Source organism: Diabrotica virgifera, chromosome 9, assembly GCF_917563875.1.
Source record: "Diabrotica virgifera virgifera chromosome 9, PGI_DIABVI_V3a".
Lineage (NCBI taxonomy): Eukaryota > Metazoa > Arthropoda > Insecta > Coleoptera > Chrysomelidae > Diabrotica > Diabrotica virgifera.
This window is the reverse complement of record NC_065451.1, coordinates 45,846,169-45,860,044: the sequence shown is the minus strand read 5'-3', so window position 1 is coordinate 45,860,044 and position 13,876 is coordinate 45,846,169.

The window sequence follows — 13,876 nt, the reverse complement described above, 5'->3', positions numbered from 1 at the left end:
GATAAACAGAGAAGTCAAGAAAGCAATAAGAAAAGACTTAAGGAAGTACAATACACTTAAAATCGAACAAGCCATAGAAAATAATAAAGGCCTAAAAAGTCTGCAAAGAAAACTAAATAATTGAAAAAGTCACATCATTAAATTAAAAAACAAAAAGGGCGAAATAACAACATATAAAGAGGAGCTTTTAACAATAGTGGAAGACTTCTATGGAGAACGTTATAAAAGCAGAGGGATGAACCAAACACAGCTAAAAGATGCAATAAGCAAAACAATATTAAATCAAGGCTCTGAACTCATGCCAGAAATAACTCTCAGTGAAATGAGACAAGCGATGAATAAAATGAAATCCAATAAATCACCAGGAGACTATGGAATAGTGATCGAGGCTGTTAAGAATGGCGGTGAACCTCTAATGAGAAAAATAAAAGATCTCTTTAATCTATGTTTGACAAAGAAATCCATACCATCTGAATGGAATAGAGCCAAAACAATTCTTCTGCACAAAAAAGGAGAAAAAACTGATCTGAAAAATTACCGACCAATCAGTCTGTTAAACCATTTTTATAAACTTTTCACGAGAGTAATCACCACAAGATTAGACAAGAAATTAGACCTATATTAAAGTAGAGAACAAGCTGGATTCAGAGCAAACTTTGAAACCAAGGATCACCTCCAAACAATAAAACAACTCATCGAAAATTCCATAGAATATAACAAGCCCTTAGTTTTAGCATTCGTAGATTTCCACAAGGCATTCGACTCAGTAGAACTCGACAGTGTTATAGAAGCACTAAACGAGAGCCGCATTGATAGCCCATATTCGAGGCTAATATGTAATATATATAAAAATGCGACAAGCTCGATACAACTACACGCTAACAGCAAACAAATAAAAATCCAAATAGGTATCCGTCAAGGGGATACGTTGTCACCTAAACTTTTCATATCGGCTCTAGAAAAAGCGATCAAAACCCTCGAATGGGGTGATAAAGGAATAAATGTGGACGGAGAGATGCTACACCACCTAAGCTACGCAGACGATATAGTCCTGATTGCAGACGATTTGGGAAAAATAAAGAAAATGTTGGAAGAACTTGGTACGGCATGTCATAAAATAGGCTTAAAAATGAATATAACAAAAACATAATATATGACGCACTTAGTACCAAGTAAACACCTTGAAATACAAAATGAACAAATAGAACTGGTAGACAAATATATATATCTGGGTCACGAAATTAAGATAGGTAAGGACAATCAAACAACAGAAGTATCCAGAAGAATAATACAAGGATGGGCAGCATGCGGAGCTGTTAGGGACATTTTTAAGAGTGACAGTCAAACTAATATGAAGAAAAAAGTTTTCGGCCAATGCGTGCTACCGGTGATGACCTATGGTGCAGAAACATTATCGCTCACAAAGAAAAACGCACAAAAGCTAAGAGTAGCGCAGAGAAGAATGGAGCGATCAATGATAGGGGCCACTCTGCGAGACAGGATTAGAAACGAAGATCTATGAGCTAAGACCAAAGTCATAGACGTCATTGAAAGAAGCTGTAACTTAAAATGGAAATGGGCTGGACACGTTGCCAGAATGAAGGAAGGAAAATGGACTTGTAAACTAGTTGAATGGAGACCAAGAGCCGATAAACGTAGCAGACGAAGACCACCAATACGATGGCAAGACGACTTACGAAAGACAACAAAAAACTGGATACAAAAAGCACAGGATAGAACACTTTGGAGACAAACAGGGGAGGCTTATGTCCAGCAGTAGATTGAGAGAGGCTGATGATGATGATGAATAAATAAACTTATATTTTAATGATTTTATGAGATGAAAAAAATATTTTAATGATATTTTAATATTTATGAGATTAAAAAAAAACTATATTTTAATGAACTTTTATTGGGTGCTCAATGCACAAGTGAACCAATGGAGAAGCCGCCCCTGGTTAAAATGAATGTTTCATATTAACATTAGTGGGTATGCTCTCTAGGAAATAGAAAGGAGCATTTAGTAAATTCATATAGAGAAGCTATTAAGCAGCAACAAATAGGGGATAGGGTAGCACCCTATCCCCTTATGTAGTCTGTTGTTATGCATTCTGTCGTTATAGAATACGAGCCTCCAGTAGGTACTTCACATCTAAAATACTTCTGATTTTTCTTCTTTCTTTTTATAAGCAATTCTGATTGTTCATTGACGGATTGATACCTTATGGAATTAGATTGGATGAATTGATACCACTTTTGCGCAGTTAGCCGATACCTCTTCTACCGATTGGAGATTTATCTATTGCTATTTTGACTACACGTGTCTCCCCCATTCTGCTTATGTGGTTTTAATTTTTATGCATGTATTCTATTCTTCTTTTTTTTTCTATTTAGTGTCCATTCGTTTATACACTGTACGTTACATTGTCTTCTAATATCTTCGTTCCTCTTTCGATCTCTCAGCGTATTTCCTGTAGTTCTTCCCAGTACTCTCGTCTCTTTCGCTTCCTTTTGATTTTGCTTATTGAGAGCCCCTATAGCGCATCAGAGTGCTATCGGGGGGTAAGTGGATGGTCTGGAGCATTGAAGCGGGGTGGAGTGTTTCCTGCTTACGGGAGTAAATCCTCCTCGCCCCAATGAACTCTATCACCCGAATGTCATCGTCTAGGGGTGAGTAAGTCTCTCAGGCTGGGTTAAATCACTATGCTTGCTTGCTCTCTTTCGCTTCCAGTAGTCTTTGTATCGTGGCTGTATCGGGTCTTGTTTCTGATGCATATGTCATTATTAATTTTACACTGTCGTTTGTCATTTCTTTTTCCAGGTCTCCGTAGCTTGACAATGTAATGTATTTTATTTCCATTACTGGTCCAATATTAATACCATCAATTTCTATGTTTTATCTGATTGGTCCTGATTACTATTGTTTTTTGAGATGACATTGTGATATTGAACCTTTTAGTCTTATGATCAACATAAGACTGTTAGATAGAAAAAGGAATTCCTGGGCAAGAAATGTCACAAACGTTAAGGATGCTACTCGTAAACCGCTCAACTGAAATGGAAATTCGCCGGCCATACTATTAGACAAAAAGACGAAAGATGGAATAAAATTATTACAGAGTGGAGACCATGGACATACAAACGAAAGAGAGGGAGACCACAGATGAGATGGGTAGATGACCTGAAACACCAAGCCGGCTCAAAATAGATGCACATGGCTCAGGATAGAGAAAGATGGAGGAGCGAAGTGGAGGCCTATGTCCAATATTGGATGTCGCAAGGCTGATAGATTATGTCAAATCTGTGGACAATATTTGCAGACTATCTTCATCTTGTACCAGCAATATTGCGTCGTTTGCCTAACAGACTATTTTTACTGTTTGGTTTCCCATTTTGTATCCTCTTCTTTTGTTGACACTTTTGATGATTGATTGATCTAAAAAATATGACGATCGGAAAACCATGAACAGTATTACCAGAAGAAGGATTATAATTCAATAGCATAAGGAAATCTTTAGGTCCTGTCTGACGATAACTGTTGGAAATAAATATTTGATACACCTGAGGCTGTTAATTGCGGTAGCGGTTAAACACTCTTCTGCGATCCAGGTAAAGAAAAGGTCTACTTTAGAAAAGCGACTCTGCCAACCCGAGCCACGCTTTTCTCTCAATTCCTTGGTGAGAAAAATCATACCCCATCCCTTTATTCCGTTATCCTTCCAAAATCGAATTACATATTTCCTGTCCTACTTGGTGAATGGTACCAATTCAAGGCGCAGAATAAATAATCCGGATCGCCTTGAAACTGGGATACAACAAATATAACTGGAGCACTTTGAATGTTTGTAGTACTGCGATAAGAAATGCTCCGGAAAACCAACCCACACAATTTCCTAGAACAGTTGTCGTGGCATTAGACAACGATCACCAAAATATTACTGATCATGGCGATCGATTCTTAAGACTAAGCAGGTGTGGTAATATTAACATCTTACAAATAAAATATCCTAAAATATTAAGCAGTATTGTAATACTATACACGAGCGGGACCCCCTCAAAAAGCGCTTAGTTTTCGAGATACTGACCACGGAGGGGTGAATGGCTAATTTTATTAACACTTTATATTTTCGAGGGTGGTGAAAACGAAAATGAAGTTTATTTTGAATTTTACATGGGGTAACATTGTCAAAATCGCAATTTTAACCTAAAAATAAAAAAAAAAATAAATCACATTTTTTGCGTTTACCTCGCTACAACTCTGTTCGAGTTTAATATTTTTTCTGAAATTTTTACACTATATAACTCTAACATTTCTGAAGATAACAGTACCTGTTTCAAACTTTTATTCTTATCCTGATAAAGGTTATGAATTTTTCAAAGGAAAAGGTGCGGATTTGTTCATTGCAAAGTTTAATCGCAAAAGTTGTGTAACGAAGTTTAAAATTTAGCTTCTTAATTAGTAGAGAGTACAAAGAAGTTTTCTGGTAAGTTTTAGATCAAAATGTTTTATAGACAAAAAAATAGTGTAACTTTTAATGTCGACATTAGAAATCCCCAATATAACGCTTATTTTTCGAGATACTGACCATGGATGGAGAATGGCTAATTTTGCTTTTAGATTATGTTTTTGACCGTGATGAAAACGATAATGAAATTTATTTTAAATTTTATGTGGGGGAATATTGTCAAAATTGCAATTGTACTCTAAAAATAAAAAACATTAAATCACGTTTTTTTGCGTTTAGCTCGCTACAACTCTGGTCCGTTTTAATATATTTTTCTAAAATTTGTACACTATATATCGCTTACTTTTTTTAAGACAATGATTTCTGCTTTAAGCTTTTAGTCTTATTCTAGTAAAAGGTATGAATCTTTGAAAGTACAAGGTGCTGATTCGTGAATTGCAAAGTTTAATCGCAAAATTTGACTGAAAAAATTTGAAATATAGATTTTAAATCAAATCCAAAAATAAAACATGAGTACAAAGAAGTTTTCTTGAATGTTTTGGATCAAAATTAGTCCAATAAATGACCGTTTTTGAGTGTAATTTCCAGGGGCAACTCCGAATTGCATGAAAATTTGGATTTAGATTCTACTTACCCTCCACTTCACAAAGTTGAATTTGTGCCGTTGGTTGCTTTTACTTGTTACTTGGGGGGGTGACATTTACCCCTTCTTTGGGGTGAAAAACGCGTGTTTAAAATAAGGCCGAAAATGGATAAATTGACTCATTTTAAGCTCCTTTTGTTCTATAAAATTTTTTACATAAATCAATACTTTTCAAGTTATTCGCGATTTAAAATGTTGATTTTTCGACAAAAAAAAACTACGTTTTCGGACAGTTTCTCCAAAAAAACTCAAAAAGTCAATATTTTATCGAAACAAAAATGTTTTTAGTAAAAGTGTAGCCTAAAAAAAAACGAAAAAAATGGTGTACCAGTAAAGACTACAAGTTGAGTAGAAGCAAAGTTGTAGCTCATGACAAATACGATCTTATTCGTCTAATTCCAAATCGAATAATTCAACGCGAAATCACCGAAAAAGAAGCGTTTTTCGGGAAAACCTTATTAATAAATTATCGAAAAAAGCTTATTATTTGTTTTTTACAAAAGTTTATAGCATCAAAAATAAACGAGTTACATTGAAAAGAAAAGTTGGCCCCTTTTTTTGGTAAAAAAAATCGTGAAATACTCCCTTTATTTAGCACCCCAAATGAAATTAATCGTTTGGCTTTAGCATGTATTTTAACTGTATGTGTATTGTTTATATGATCTGTAAGTTTGATTAGTTTGAAGTGCTTATTTTTAAAAACATCTGGTTTTATAGTAAAAAAAATTTTCTAAATATTTTTGAAAAATTTAATTTTTTCAAAATAACTTAAAAAGTATTAGTGATAAGAAAAATCTTAAAGAGTAAAAAAATGTAGGTTTTGCTATTATAAATATGCTAGTTTCATTTTCTTTCTCGGTAAGAAAAAAATTGGTTAAGATATGGCTGTTCCAAATTTGCATACACTCGTGATTGGTGACCCATTGAAGCTTTCTCAATTATAACCCTTTCAAAAATAAGCACCTTAAACCGGTGAGACTGACAGATCATATAAAAAATAGATAGGTAAGTAAATTGTTTGTAAAGCGGTAGCGATTAATTTCATTTGGGGAGCTAAACACGGCGAGATTTTCATGATTTTTTACAGAAAAAAATGAGGGCCAACTTTATTTTGAGCTTAACTTGCTTATTTTTAATGCTAAAACTTTTGTTAACAATTAAAACAAAGCTTTCTATAAACACTTTAAAAAATTTTAAATAGGTTTTTCCCGAAAAGTGCTTAATTTTTCGGTGATTTCACCTTGAAATTTTCGATTTGGAATTAGACGAATAAGAACGTATTTTTCATGAGCTACAACTTTGTTTTTGTTTAATTGATAGACTTTACTGATACACCATTTTTTGGGTTTTTTATAAGCTACACTTTTGTTAAGGATATTTTTTTCGATAAAATATTTACTTTTTGAGTTATTTGCGAAAAACCGTCTGAAAACGTAGTTTTTTTGGCGAAAAATCAACATTTTCAATGGCAAATAACTCGAAAAGTATTGACAAAAAACTCTATAGAAAAAAAGTTGCTTAAAATCAGTAAATTTATCCATTTCCGGTCTTATCTTGAACGTATGTTTTTTCACCCCCGAGCAGGGGTGACTGTCAGCCCCCAAGTAAAAGCAACTAACGGCACAATTTCAACTTTAAAGTGGAGGGTAAGTAGAACCTAAATCCAAATTTTCAGGCAATTCGGAATTGCCCCTGAAAATTACACGGTATCGGCGAATTTCCCGTTCATTTACTGGGCTAAATGTTTTATAGAAAACAAATGGTGCAACGTTTAACATCTACGTTATAAATCCCCAAAATAACGCTAATTTTTCGAGACACTTATCATTGGTGGTGAATGGCTAATTTTGGTGTTACTTTATGTTTTTGATGGTGCTGAAAACGAAAATCAAGTTTATTTTGAATTTTAGGTTGGCGAAAAATTGTCAAAATCGCAATTTTGCCCTAAAAATAAAAACAAGTTAAACCACGTTTTTCTTAAAATTAAGAGTTGCATCATATTTTTTCTTTAACACATCTACACCTAAAACTCCCCATAAAACTTCTTTGAACTCTATGGTTTAACATAAACGTAATCAAATAGATAAATTTTAAAATTTGTCACTTAATTTTTGCGATTTAACTCTGCAATTCACGAATCTGCACCTTTTATTTTTAAAAATTCATAACTTTTATAAAAAAAGACTAAAAGACTACAGTTACATTCATAGTCTTCACAAAGGTAAGAAATATATGCCGTAGAAATTTTAGAAAAAAATATTAAAATGGAACAGGCTTGTAGCAAGTTAAACTTAAAAATTCGTGACTTAACTTTTTTTTCATTTTTAGGTTAAAATTGTGATTTTGACAATGTTTCGTCACATAAAATTCAAAATAAACCTCTTTTTCATTGTCAGAACCATAAAAAACATAAAATAAGACCAAAATTAGCCATTCGCCTCCCATGGTCCTTATCTCGAAAAATAAGCGTTATTTTGGGGATCTATATTAAAAGTTGCGCCATTATTTTTTCTATTAAAAATTTGTAACTAAAACTTTTCAGAAAACTTCTTTGTACTCTATGTTTTAACATAAACGTGATAAATAAGATACATTTTAAATTTTGCCTCTTAACTTTTGCGATTAAACTTTGCAATTCACGAATTTGCGCCTTGTACTTTAAAAATTTCATAACTTTTACTATAATAACACTAAAATCTTAAAACACATACCGTTGTCTTCAAAAAAGTGAGCATATAGTGTACAAACCTTAGACAAAAATATTAAAATCGACCAGAGTTGTAGTGAGTTAAACGCAAAAAAAACGTGATTTCACTTTTTTTTATTTTTATGGTAAAATTGCGATTTTGACAATATTCCCCCACCTAAAATTTAATGTAAATTTCATTTTTGTTTTCAGCACCGTCAAAAACATAATCTAAGACCAAAATTAGCCATTCACCACCCATGGTCAGTATCTCGAAAAATAACCGTTATATTGGGGATTTTTAATGTCGAAAATAAAAGTTGCACTATTTTTTTTTTCTGTAAAACATTTTGATCTGAAATTTTTCAGAAAACTTCATTGTACTCTCGATTTTAACATAAACGTGATTAAAAGGCTAAATTTTAAATTTCGTCCCTCAACTTATTCGATTAAACTTTGCAATGCACAAATCTGCATCTTTTCCTTTGAAAAATTCATAACCTTTATCAGAATACGACTTAAAGCTTAAATCAGGCACCTTGTCTTCACAAATGTTAGAGCTATATACTGTAAAAATAAAAAAAATATATTAAAACTGAACACAGTTGTAGCGAGGTAAACGCAAAAAACGTGATTTCTTTTTTTTTTATTTTTAGGTAAAAATTGCGATTTTGACAATATTCCCCCACATAAAATTCAATATAAACCTCATTTTCGTTTTCAGCACCTTCAAAAATATAAAGTATAAATAAAATTAGCCATTCACCTCTCCGTGGTCAGTACCTGGTCATTTTAGGGGTATCTCCCGCTCGCCTAGTATATTTAATTATAGTAACCAAAACATTGCAATAAATTTTGTTTTAATTTTTCTGTTAAACTTGCAATATAAAAAGTTTTGTATTTTACTCACTTGACCCACTAATGTCACTGTGTACCACTAATGTAACACTTGTTGATATAAAAGAAGGGCATAGGATATATGGCACACTTAATATAGTGTAGGAAACAGAGGTTGAACCTTGCAAAATGGACACAAGTCCGGTTTTATTTTTTTTCTGGTATACCAAGGGGTGCTTATTATAGGACTAACTTTTTCTGAAAAAATTTCGCCCCGGAACCCCCTTTTCACCCCTTTAAAGGGGGTAATTTGTGGTTTTTGCGGAACGTAGCCCTTCCTGTACCTTTTACAAAAAATTTATTTTATAGAAATATGAAGAGGACTATATTTTCTATGATTTATTTCCAGCAGCATATGTCCATCATCCACCGTTTAGCGGGGGTGGCGCCCCAAAGTTGACAAGTTTTTAAAAAAGATGTTTTTAAAAAATATATATTTTTCCCTAACTATAACGGAAATTAAGAAGAAATCCTACCGCAATTATTCACAAATAATTGATTGATTTTTTGATATAGAATTCACTTAAGGGTATTTGCCCTTTTTTTAATTACAGGGTGTTACATTTTAAAAAACCCCTTTTTATACCATCTGAACCGTTTATGCTAGAGTAAAAAGACTTTCAGCGATTCCCCATGTACTGGCGCTATTTACAAATTTGTATAATTCACCCCCATTTTTCCCAGAAACCACCAAAAAAAAGAAAAATTAATAAATAAAGTGATTTTCTTGGAATCCTTCACACACAATGCCCTTTATTAATATGCTTCATATATCATTTTGTGTACGTTATTACCCATGCATGAACACCAAAAGCGGTTTCCTAGTGCAACCCCTGTAACCAAAAAAAAAATAAATAAAATGGGGGGTTGAAATTTTTTTTTGTTTTTTGCTTTTTGATCCATATGGGCATATGCTTCATCAATAGTGCTTTTCAAAAATATATATGGTTATTGCAACATCCCTGCGGAAACCACTCCTATCCTTGAAAATATACTGCAGAAACTACCCCTATCCCTTGGCGAGGATGTTTTTACGATTTTCTCGTTACCTATGCATTCTTTTTAAACAAAATTTATACAAGGTTAAAGACCACTATTTACTCTAAAAATTAGGTCCTATTCATTTTTTTCGTATAAGCAACTGTTACGGCACAGTGGCGCCGTAAACCTCATATATGCTTTGGCGGGCTCCAGTTTTTGTTTTTTTTTTCGTCATCTGTTCGTTTTATGGATAAAGTACTTATGTAAAATAAAACAAAACCATGTAACCTACAAATTATGACTTATGCACATTTTACAATATTTGCGCCCCAAAGCCACAGTGGTGGCCCAAAATAAATTTTTGCATATTTTCGCCACCTACACGCATTTTATTGCATTAATGCTACCTTAATAGCACAGTATTCACCCTTAAGTGGTCGCTAAGCACTGGCGGATCCAGGAAGGGGTAATGGGGGTGATCACCCCCCTCTCAAACCAAGTGATATTATATTTAAAGATTATAAAATTATTCATTTATGTTTATAGAAATATTTATATTATATTATTATTTTTATAAAAATGGCGTACTTTTTATGCTTTAGCGAGAATGGCGGATCCAGCATCGTTAAGAGGGGGTGCCAATTGGTTAAATTTCTATAAAAATAAATGAATATTTTTATAATCTATAAATATAATATCACTTGGTTTGAGAGGGGGGGTGATCGCCCCCATCACCCCTCTCTGGATCCGCCACTGCTTAGCGACCACTTAAGGGTGAATATTGTGCTATTAAGGTAGCATCACGGCAATAAAATTCGTGTAGGTGGCGAAAATATACAAAAATTGATTTTGGGACACCACTGTGGCTTTGGGGCGCAAAGATTGTAAAACGTGCATAGGTCATAATTTGTAGGTTACACTGTGTTCTTTTATTTTACATAAGTACCTACTTTATCAATAAAACGAACAGATGACGAAAAAAAAAACAAAAACTGGAGCCCGCCAAAGCATATTGAGGTTTACGGCGCCACTGTGCCGTAACGGTTGCTTATACGAAAAAAATGAATAGGACCTAATTTTTAGAGTAAATAGTGGTCTTTAACCTTGTATAAGTTTTGTTTAAAAAGAATGCATAGGTAATGAGAAAATCGTAAAAACATGCTCGCCAAGGGATAGGGGTAGCTTCTGCAGTATATTTTCAAGGATATTTTTCCGCAGGGATGCTGCATGAACCATATATATTTTTGAAACGCTCTATTGATGAAGCATATGCCCATATGGATCAAAAAGCAAAAAACAAAAAAAAAATTCAACCCCCCATTTTATTTATTTTTTTTTTTGGCTACAGGGGTTGCACTAGGAAATCGCTTTTGGTGTTCATGCATGGGTAATAATAACGTGCATAAAATGATATATGAAGCATATTAATAAAGGGCATTGTGTGTGAAGGATTCCAAGAAAATCACTTTATTTATTAATTTTTCTTTTTTTTTTTTGGTGGTTTCTGGGAAAAAATGGGCGTGAATTATACAAATTTGTAAATAGCACCAGTACATGGGTAATCGCTGAAAGTCTTTTTACTCTAGCATAAACGGTTCAGATGGTATAAAAAGGGGTTTTTTTTTAAATGTGACACCCTGTAATTAAAAAAAGGGCTATTACCCTTAAGTGAAACCTCTACCAAAAAATCAATCAACTATTTTTGAATAATTGTGGTAGGATTTTTTCTTGATTTCCGTTACAGTTAGGGAAACAATATTTGTTTAAAAACATCTTTTTTAAATTGTCAACTTTGGAGCGCCACCCCTGCTAAACGGTGGATGATAGACATATGGTGTTGGAAATAAATCATAGAAAATATAGTCCTCTTCATATTTCTATACAAGAAATTTTTTGTAGAAGGTACAGGAAGCGCTACGTTCCGCAAAAACCACAAATTATCCCCTTTAAAGGGGTGAAAAGGGGGGTTCCGGGGTGAAATTTTTTCAGAAAAAGTTAGTCTTATAATAAGCACCCCTTGATATACCAGAAAATAAATAAAACCGGACTTGTGTCCATTTTGCAAGGTTCAACCTTTGTTTCCTACACTAATAATAAACCTGATAAAAGTAATTTGAGTTACGGACGTCAGATGAAGAGGACATCTCGTAAAGCGCTGTAGGATAGCAAAGTGATTATCTAGACTTTCGCTAAGACTTACTCTTAGTTTCTCTCCTTATACCCCAGCTCCAAGTCCTTCATTATTTTAGAGCGTCTGTATAACAGCATTGATTCGCCATCATGAGATTCGTTTTATTCGGCTCCAATCCATCTCTTCCGGAAAAAAAGATTGTACATAAATGACTATTTGAAATTATATTTAGGTTGCAATCAAATATTAGAACCGGTAGTCAACCTATGCTTGTGAGGGGTGGGTTGTGATTGCGCGCAGCGGTCAAATACCTCCTGGGGTACTACTGAAATTTACCTTTAAGAGGGTTGCTGTGATTGCGCGCAACGGAAGGATTAAGGCAGGTAAACAAAACGGTATATTGTGATTGCGCGCAGCGATCAAATACCTCCTGGGGTACTCTACACTCTAATACCCGAAAGTTAGGTTTGGACCGAAGGGTTAGGTCTTCCTCCTTTGAAAATTGTACTGTATAATATATAATATATTAATTTTTTAATTAATTAATCAATATTATAATAGGGTATCCTCGTCTAATAAAGATTTCATAGATATACCTATGTTATTTTATTCATTCTTTCAAGTACCTAAACCTAACATTTACATTACATTTCTGAAGAAGTACTTTTCTGAATCTGCAAGATTTCCTCCAGAGATGTGGGCTTCATGTAGCCCAAGTCGAGAACGGATTACCAACGCCTGTGGATCTTTTCATAGCCATTTTAAGAAAAGATTTTATTCTCCGCATCCTAATATTTTTGTATTTTTAAATGAATTAAAAAATGTTCAAATAGGATCTTATGTGCAATTAAATAGCTTACATTTACAAAAAAAATAAAAATATTAATTATGAAAGAACATTAAAATATGTAACAAATTTGATAGAGAAATTTAAAAATAAAGTAATATCCAGAATGGAATTTGTTAAAACTATATGTTATAAGGCATGTTCAAATTAAATGTCTACATATGTACATTATTTAATACAATAAATATTAATTATAAAAGAAACACTATTTAGTTTTTTTTTATCACAACTATTTCAATGTAGTACAGTCGAACCTGCTTATTGGAATAGCCTTCGTGCCAATCAAAAGTATTCCTATAACCGGGATATTCTACTAACCGATCATTGGTGGCTAGCAGAAACGTTTCGGGAGCTCAAATTTCTATTCCTTAAACCAAGATATTCCTATAACCGGTATTCTTATAAGCCGGCTTGACTCTATATTCACTTGTTATTATCTTAATTTTTTTAAATTAGCAAAATTTCCGTTCAAAACGAATCAGAAGTAAATAAAACTTCCGTTTACTATAATTTACGACTTTGCGCGCAATCACAGCATACCTTTTTAAAGACGTGCGCGCAATTGCACCATTGGCTTAGACACCCTGTTGAGAACCCTGACCGCTGCGCGCAATTGCAGTCTGCCCCTTGTGAGACCTGGGTAAAGACAAAAAACAAAGATGAAGCGCAGCACAGAACATTCGAGAGAAAGATACTCAGAAAAGGATACGGCCCGATGCAAGAGGAAGGCGACACATAGAGAATCAGGAGAAATGACGAGATTAATGAGTTGAATGAAGAGTACGGTGTTGTAAGATTTGTTAGTGTCATAGCTGGGACATGTTCAGGGACAAAAAGATGCAAAATTAAAAAAATATATTACAATGAAAGCCGAAAAGGACAGAAAGACGAAAAAAGGAAGATTAAGAACGGCATGGTTGAATGCCGTGGAATACGATATGAAGATTATGAATTTATGACAATAGAGAGGGAGGGCACAATAGAAAGCTGAATTGAAGGTCAACACCAGACAGGCAAAGACCCATCCAGCTTTATGATTCAAAAAGACGAAGAAGAGAAATATTTCCTTATCAGCAACAGTTATAATTTTAGTTCTGAAAGACCTGTTCAATATTTCTACCGGCCTTTTTAAATAGTTTAAAGTAACTATAATATATTATGTAGGTGTGATAATTATTTTTATAATTATCACAAATAGTGGAGTCAATGAAGGTTTTCACCTCCG